Source organism: Callospermophilus lateralis, chromosome 2, assembly GCF_048772815.1.
Source record: "Callospermophilus lateralis isolate mCalLat2 chromosome 2, mCalLat2.hap1, whole genome shotgun sequence".
In the NCBI taxonomy this organism is placed as follows: Eukaryota; Metazoa; Chordata; class Mammalia; order Rodentia; family Sciuridae; genus Callospermophilus; species Callospermophilus lateralis.
The window spans coordinates 83964460-83973811 of NC_135306.1; the positions used below are offsets into that span (position 1 = coordinate 83964460).

The 9352-nt window shown below is 37.1% G+C and overlaps 1 protein-coding gene across 6 annotated transcripts in view; it reads right to left on the reverse strand.

Moving 5' to 3' along the window:
* Positions 1 to 8517, reverse strand: part of Agtpbp1 (ATP/GTP binding carboxypeptidase 1) — a 207684-nt gene extending 199167 nt beyond the window's left edge. For all 6 annotated transcript variants that reach the window (XR_013090371.1, XR_013090370.1, XM_076846133.1 and 3 more), the window contains exon 1: positions 8446 to 8517. The gene's annotated coding sequence lies outside the window, so the exon portion shown is untranslated. The remainder of the gene's footprint in view (positions 1 to 8445) is intronic.
* Positions 8518 to 9352: the final 835 nt, after the last annotated feature.

A 9352-nucleotide genomic window follows, 5' to 3' on the forward strand; every position in this document is an offset into this window, starting at 1 on the left:
CATGTGCAAGACTCTGGGTTGGATTCTCAGCACCACATAACAATAAATAAAATAAAGTTATTGTGTCCAACTGCAACTAAAAAAATATTTTAAAATATTTTAAAAATAGGATCTTATTGTTTAGGGATAAGAATCTAATTATTCCTCAATTTAGTTAAGTAATTTATTTAAAATAATTCTTCCCCCAACCCAGATTTCAACTATTTTTAGACTTAAAAAGCCAAATTTTCCAAGTCTATATATAGATGATAGATGAGATCAAAATTCTTATCTTGAAACAAATATTTTCTTTGCTTTTAACATATGACAGTGATCTTAAACAAATGAATTTTTTAAGTACCATAGCCTAAAGCCAGCTCTCATTAATATCCCAATAAAAATCAAAATATACAGCATATTAGGAACAACAAGAAGAAAAAGAAGGCAATAAAGTATGTAGAAAAAAGGAGTAAAACAACAGAAATAAATCCCTCCTTATCAATTACTTTAAGTATAATCAAGACACAGATGGACAGAACAGATAATTTTTAAATGATCCAACTTTATATTGTCTGCAAAAGACTGAATTCAGAGCCTAAGATACAAATGAGTTTAAAGTAAAACAGAAAACCAAATTAATGAGAATAGTAATCAAAAGAGGGCAGGAATGTCAGTATTAGTATCAGAGAAAACAGACTTTAAATTTTAAAAGGTTGAGAAATTTAACTGCTGACAATGTTATTTCTCTTCCCTTTAGACTACAGGCATTATTCAACAATATTTATCATACAAACAAACAATCTTCTATGACCCCAAAACAAAAAGTTAGCAGTCAGTAAGAAAAAGACAACTAGAAAATTCATAAATTTGTGGAAATTAAACCACTGGGTCACAGAAGAAATCACATGGGAAATTAGAAAATACTTAAAGATGAATGTAAGCAAATTATCACATACCAAAATACAGAATACAGCAAAATCAGAGGGAAATTTCTAACTAAAAACAATTACTTAAAAAAGAAGAAAGATCTCAAATCAAGAACCCAATTTCACATATTAAGAACTAGGCAAAAAAAAAACTAAACCCAAAGCTAGTGGAACAAAAGGAAATAAAGACTAGGGTAAAAATAAAGAGAGACTATGATAACAAAGAAAATCAACCAAAAGTTGGTTCTTTAAAACAACTTATTAGTATAAATAAATTAGTATAAACAACTTTATTAGTATAAATCAGCAAATCCTTATCAAGATTAAGGGAAAAAACTCAAAATTATTAAAATCACAAATGTAGGTGGAGATAGCACTATGAATTCTACAGAAATAAAAATTCTTATAAGAAAGTACTATGAATAATTGTATGCCAACAACCTGGATAACCTAAAGAAAATGAACAAAATCCCAGAAACACAAAACCTATCAAGATTCAGTCACAAAGAAACAGAAATATGAACAGACTCCAAACCAGTAAGAAGACTGAAAAAAATCTCCTGATAAAGCAAAGATCTGGACCTGATTACTTCACTGGTAAATTCTACCGAATATTTAAAGAACATCAGTCCTTCACAATAACTTCCAAAAAAAAATGAAAATGAAGGAACACCTCCTAACTTATTGTATAAAGTCAATACTGCCCTAATACCAAAGTCAAACAAAGACATCACAAGAAAATCACAAACCAATATTCCTTATGATCACTGATGCAAAAATCCTCAACAAAATACTAGCAAACCATGCAACAAAATAAATCAAGTCAAAATCAATGACATATCACTTCACACCTAATAGGATAACTACTACCAAAAAAGGAAGGAGAAAAAAAACAAACAATTGTTAATGTAGACATATATGGAAAACAGTAGAGCAGCTCTTAAAAAAACTGAAAATAGAATTATTCTATGACCCAAATTCCACTTCTGAATATATATATTCAAAAGAACTGAAAGCAAAGTCTCAAACTTATATTTTTACACCTTTGTTCTTAGAAAATAGTAGAAGAAACCCAAGTGTCTGTTGCTATAATATACAATGGAATATTATTCAGCCTTAAAAAGGAAAGAAATTTCTAACAAATAATACAGCATGGATGAACTTTGAAGACATTGTGTTAAACCAATCAACCCAATCACAAGAAGATAAATGTTATATAACTACACTGATACTAATTACCAAAGTAGTATCAAATTCATTGAGACAGAAGAATGGTGCTTGCCAGAGGATGAAAAATGGGGGGAAAGAGGGAGTTATTACTTAATGGGCACAGTTTCAGTTTAGGAAGATGAGAAAAGTTCTGGTGATAAATGGTGGTGTTGGCTGCATAGTTTTTACTAGACAAAGAAAAAAATCCAGAGAGTATGCCTGCCATAAATTAATAACTTTAAACAGTTGCTGCCAAAACTAAAACTCTTTAAACTGATTCTTTTGGGCTGGCCACAGTGGCACCTGTAATCCTAGCTACTTGGGAAGGTGAGGCAGGAGGATATCAAGTTCAAGGACAGTCTGGGAGATATAAAGAGACTCACCACCCCACATCTCAAAAAATAACAATATTCTTTTTAGTTCATTAAACTCTATTACATGTAGTGTTCAGATTTTTAACATTGTACTACCATAACTCTCTAAAAACTGAAGTTCTTTGAAGAAGTGCTATCTATATTAAATATTCTGCAGACTGGTTGACCTTGGCTGATAGAACATTCTGACTCTTTAGAGATGGAATGTTGTAGGTCACAAAACAATTTGGGCTATCTTATTTTAGTTGGCCAATTACCTTCACTTTTGAATGTGACCTAAACTTCTCTGAAGGCATCACTAAGCTTAGCTGAAGACCTCTAGCCTCCACCAACCCTAATGCTAAGAATGTATTAAGATAAATCTGAAACTTATAGAAGCAATTTCTCCACCTTGCTGTAGTCTGCTTACCTTATGCTCCCACCAAATGTAATGTAAATATACTGATTTATGACTTTCTTTTGTTCTGTGACTAAAACTCATGTAACCTCTTCCATGGAGGAACACATCATTCAGGGTAACTTGAATCCATGTTCTCAGGCCATGATCACTTATATTTGACTCAGAATAAACTATTCTTTGCTTCCTTTAAAGCAGAGTGTTATTTTATGCCAACATCTTTTACTGACCTTATTACAGTTTTTCTTCCCAATGTAATCTGTACCCTTATAATTTTCATAATATTAAATCATTTTTCCCATAAGGAAAGACACAAAAGGCAAAGAGAGCAAGTGCTGGTACCACTCTTTAGAATGGTTTGTCCTCACCATGAATTAAGTGAGAAATTAACAGACATTAAAGAGAAGCCAACTAGTTTTTCTTTAGCTTTATGAGGTGAATATTAGTCAACCTTTCTTACATTGTCCCTTCACAAATACTTAATACAAATACTTAAACTCCCCAAAAGATGTGATTTGAAATCACATTTTGGTAGTAATGTACTACCAAATCTAATTTTTGTCTTTAGATAATGCCATTTCAGATAACTAACTATAATCCCTTTGCATCAATAGCTGACTAAAACCTTTTAGAAACATCTCAACCATCCGTAAATAACCCTTTACTCTACTTAATTTTTTTTCTTAATAAAGCATTTATCATGATCCAAAGTCTTAAAGCAAAAAAAGACCAGAGATTGCCCATCCTAATCAAAGTTTTGCAGAAATCCTCATTATGATTTAAATTGTAGGGTCATCCATGGATCCTCGGGGTCCTGACATTCTTATAGTGTCACCAACTATGATATTAATCATTTTATTTTTCACCCTCAAACACCAGGAAGATGGAATGGGATTGTGGCTCAGCGATAGAGCGATCACCTAGCACATGCGAGGCCCTGGGTTCGATTCTCAGCACCAAATAAAAATAAATAAATAAAATAAAGATATTGTGTCCAACTACAACTAAAAAATAAATATTTATATATTTTTACAGGAAGAGAAAAATCTACTTTCACTTAAGAATGTTCTTGAATAATCAATAAATTGCTAATTTTATTAAATCCAAGCCCTTGAAGGTACAACTCTTACTATTCTGTATGTTAAAAGAAGAAGTATGCACAAAACATTTCTGCCACATAATTATAATGGTTAATGGATGTTTCATGGCAATGCAGTTCTATAACTGAATTGTAAGTTTAAATTTAGACTTTTTTTTTCATGAAACACCATTTTGAAAAGAAGGTCTAAAAGATTATGATTACCATCAATAAATAAATGTGGAAAATAAAAGGTTACTGTTACCAAAATTTGGGTATTCTGGAAAAGGATTTCTCATACATAAAATGAAACTGTCACTTCAAGAAAACAATTGGCAAATCATACTTGTTGCCAATGATAAAACTTGAGCATTCTAAAAAAAAATCAGAACTTGGGAAAACTCATACCCACAATCACATCTCAATGTAGACAGCTTCTCAGCAATCTGTTTCTGATGAAATGACAGTGATATTTACAAATGTGACTTTTCTTTGGTATTGTATAATAAAATATATCAATATTTGGAAGATGTGTATAACTCACTGAACCATTATTTACAAATGACCAAGGAATGATGTCACAAAGTTAGGCATGGGTAATCACTGAACCAATATTTACAAATGGTCAAGGAATGATGTTATAAATTCAAGCATAAATTCAAGCATTAGTCAATTCAGAGTTCAAATTAATGGATTTTAATCTAACGGAGTATGAAAAAATTTAATGATATGACTTCAAGTTCCACATTTCAACCAACCCTAAGAAAGCGCCATTTGTCGAGTTTTGATGGAATGCCAAACAAGACTATCCACAATTATCTGAAAAGACAATTAAAATATTCCTCCCTTTCCAACTATTAACTGTATGAGGCTGGAGCGCTACATACATGTACATCAATCTAAACAAAGTATACTGCAATAGACTAAATGCAGAAAAAATGCAATAATCGAGCTGCTTGCATTAAACTAGATATTAACAATTTATAAAAAATGAAGCTGGGGGTGTAGCTCAGTGGTAGAGAACTTACCTAGCTTATGACAGGCCTTGGGTTTACTCCCTAGCACTACAGAAAGAAAAGAAAATCTCAAAATATTAACAAAAATGTAAAACAATACCACTCTTCTCACACTATGTAGAGGTGTAATCCACAGATAACTTTCTGAGGTTTCTCAGCAACTTTTTAAGCACGTGAGAGTCCAAAAACCAAAAGTTTGAAAACACCTTAGAATATTAATACAGGTTGAGTACCCCTAATCCAAAAAATAAAAATTTATAATTTTAACTCCCAAGTGGAAAATTAACACCTGACCCCATTTAACAAATTGCAGTCAAAATGAGGCACACTAAAAATATTATTTAAAATTATCTTCAGAATATGTGTATAAAGTATATATGAAATATAAATGAATGTCCTGATTAGATTTGGGTACAACCCAAAAAAATATCCCATTAAGTATATGCAAATATTCCAAAATCCAAAACAAAATTTTGAAACACCTCTGGCCCCAATCATGTTGAATAAGAGTTACTCCATTTGTATCAGATCCACACAAACTAAGAACTAGAATGTAAAATCACTAGCGAGAGGAAAAAATTCCTAGGAAAACTGCATGAAAGTTGAAAAGGAAGATAATATCAAATCAAAACTTCACTCTATGTAACATCATTAAAGAAGAAAATAAAAAGAAGAATGTTTAGATAAAAGTTATTTTGTATATTAGATAAACACATATATACATTAAAATTTTGATAGATAGTACTTTTGATAACAGCACATGTCAAAGAAACACCAACAACAGCTCAAAAACAGGTGATTAAAATAGTAGCCAACACCAACATGAGAGAGACAATCCAAGGTTCTGTCAGAAGAAACAGACAAGGATATTTCAGAAACTCTCCAGCAGTATCCTAGAGCACCCCGCTCTTGGTGTAGCTATTCTATTTAAAACTGACTTACATGTTTCAAAGGCAGGACATTGAGACTAAGCTCTCAGCCCCAAAGGAATAAAAGGAATAAACTGATCATAACAGAATTAATCTGCACTAATATTGCCTGTCAGCCTGAAATCTTTTTTTTTTTTTTTTTTTTTTTTGGAGTACCAGGAATTAAACCCAGGGGTGCTTAGCCACCATGCCACATTCCCAGCCCTTTCTTATTTTACACTTTGACACAGGGTCTCACTAAATTGCTTAGGGCCTGGCTAAATTGCTGAGGCTGGCTTTGAACTAACGTCCTCCCTGTCTCAGCCTCCTGAGTCGATTACAGGGTGCGGCACCCAGCCTTAAGTCTTTTTTCAGTCTATTAGATCTCTTGGAAGACTGAGGAAAGAAGTAACAATATTATTATTTACTTAGTCCACACATGTGCTAAGCACTGTGTGAACTAAGCATTCTACATGTATTAACTTTTAATATGCAAGATCATTTAAGGGTATATATCACTGCTATCCCCACTTTCAGAGTTGAGAAAATTGAAGCACAAAGATGATAAACAACTTGCCTAAAGCAAAGTCAGGACTCAAACCCAGCCAATCTGGCAGAGGCCCGAATCCCTAGCCACCAAACTATAGAAGGACACAGTAACCAAGAATAACATGTGAAGTTTAAAATTCAGTGCCCACCCTACACAATTTTTGTTGTTTACATTAACACCCCCTCCTTAATGAAAGCTCCTAATTTACAGAAGACAGGTTTATCCATTATTATTCATGTATACTGTTCAATATGCAGGTACTGGGGGACTTCAAGCAAGAGGAGATTCTGAAGATGAACACTGTGGAGGAGTTTTAATATAGAACATAAACTACAAAATTTCACAAGTCTTGGATCTCCATTCAATAATGGAGGTAAATCATTACTTCATAGCAGTCGAGCCAGACTTAGAAGAATTAAAGCCTTGATTCAAGACAATTAGAAAACTTTATAAAAATTACTTCTACAAGTTTAAATTATAATAATAGATTTAATATTTTGCATGGCCAAACATAAGAATAGCTTTAAGCCTACCCCCTTCATTTCAGAGTTCAAGTGAGAATGCAGTTTTAAACATGTGATGAACCAATTCAAGGCAGCACATTGAGGCTATCATAAATGAATTTATACCTTCATTGTGGAATTTGACTCAAGAGAAGTAGAATGGGAAACTGAACAAGTCACAGAACTGAGACTTCAGGAGGAGAAACAGGGAGCGGATTACACACAACCAACTAACAGTAATTCTACATAGGAAATTCTTATGTTCCAGGGCTGTTTGGTTTTAACATTTGGCACATATTTTAAAATATGTACCATTTAAAGTGCCTTAAATAAATCACTTCTCTTTTGGTATGCTGAATTGAAAACATTCCACAACACAATTATAAAAATAACTTTCTGTTTTTCGGAGAAAAAAAAGAATTTGTAAGAATAATTCAGACAGTAACAAAGAAAGTGATAATTCTATTTACACAAAGAAAAAATAAGTGAAAATGAGTGATCAAGAAGATTATGAAAGTCCTTTCTAACTAAAACTGTCATACATTAGAATTAAACACCAATACAATTTTGAGCACCTTAAGAAAAAATTCTGTGTGGATGTTTTTTTCACTACCCACAAAGAATTACTAGCATGTTGCTAAAGAAAATTTCCGTTAAGTGTTATCTTTGGGCAAGCACTTAAGCAAGCTATATTAAAACGGGAAATGAGTTTTAGATCATCAACATTCATATTGATTACACTATGATGTGTTAAAATTCCCTTCTACAGTGGGTAAACGCCCAGAAGAGGAACCCAACCAATTCAAACTGTCCTGGTGCTCATAAAAAGCTTGTGAGAAAAACAAAGGTAAAGCCAAGCAAGCCCTTGCATTTGGGTACAGGAGTCCTTGAACAACAACAACCGAGAACCCGCAACTCTGCACTGTCATCTAGGGTGATCTGATTCTGGTTCCAATCAACCCCACAAGCGGACAAGTTGTAAACACAGAATACACTTAAGCGCGAACCATCCAGCTCGTGGAAGCAAACACTACCATCACCAATGCACAAACCCCTCCTTGCTGGCTCTCCGCCGGGTACCGTAGGGTTTCCGAAGCACAGGCAGCTGGCTCACGCCGGTGCGGGCCCGAGACAAGGTGCAAGCCGCAAGCCCCTAGCCCCCAGCCCCCAGCCCCACCGCCCTTCGACCGCACTCCGCGCGGCTACCGGCGCTTGGCTGGAGAGGAGGACCCCTATGCCGGGAATAAGGACTAAGGTGGCCGGGTGTCCAAGGGGCGGGGATAAGGCGTAGCGTTTTCCAAACGCCAGGCAAAGCTCCAACCCATCAAGGGTTTCCCTGAAGATCTAGTCCAACTCCACGCCCCGCAAGAAAGACACGCGATACACAACCTGTCAAGTGAGGGGCTACGGGACTCGAAGTCGCACCCCAAGCCCCAGGACGCCGCGGCCCGCCACTCCCGCGGCCCGGAGGCTGCGGAGGAGCGGAGAGCGGCGGGGACGCTCACCGGCTCAAGCTGGGGCGCTGGCGGGGACTGCGCAGAGCCGCCGCTCCAGGCTCGGCACCCGGCTCCGCGCCGTCAGTACCGGCGGCTGCTCGCTGGGCGCGCGGCGGATCCTTCGCCGCCCGCCGCCCGGTGTTTTCATACAAACCCCGGTGGCAGAAGAGGCGGAGGCGGCGGAGGCGGCGGCGGAACCTGTCCGCATCCCGGGCAACGTCAGCGCGGCGCCCCGCCCACCGGACGCTCCGACCAGCCAACTCGGGCGGGGCGCGTGAGCGGGGTGGGCGGGCGTACGGAGGGGCGGGGCCGCGGGAGTCCGGGAGCGCGCCCGGCTGGAAGGAGGGAAGGGCTGGGCGCGAGTTGAGCGGCGAGCTAGCGGTTCCTTGTTTCCTGCAGCCACGCGCAGAGGCAGGCCACCGCCCAACCGAACCGAACAGACCGGCTGGCGGCTCTCCATGTTCTTCAAATCACCCTTCCTTTCCGGACAATCGACCAGGCTTTTTCCCGGAAATAACCTGCCCCCCCTACCTCTTTACCATCATTGCCCACTCTCTTAGGAAGTCTTTAGCGGCACTGACAAATGGTTCTCAACCCGCCCCAATACCCAAATGTCTTCAAATCCTGGGGACAGTGGTTAAGTGCGTAAGGCCTTTTCTGACCCCAGGAGAGTCCATAGTAAGAGACGAGGAGGGATATTCAGTTAGCCACCTATGCTCCCAGAAAACAACGGAATTGCATCTTGTGGCCAAACCTCAATAATTAGGTGTTTAATGCTGCAGCAACCAAAATATACTGATTTATTTTTTGTTTGTAATGTGCCTACTTATAGTCATGAAAACGGTACTGCTAAGTTGACCAGTGAAGAGAATATTATTTGAGTCAAAGTAGTGTGTCAGATAAATTACTAATACAT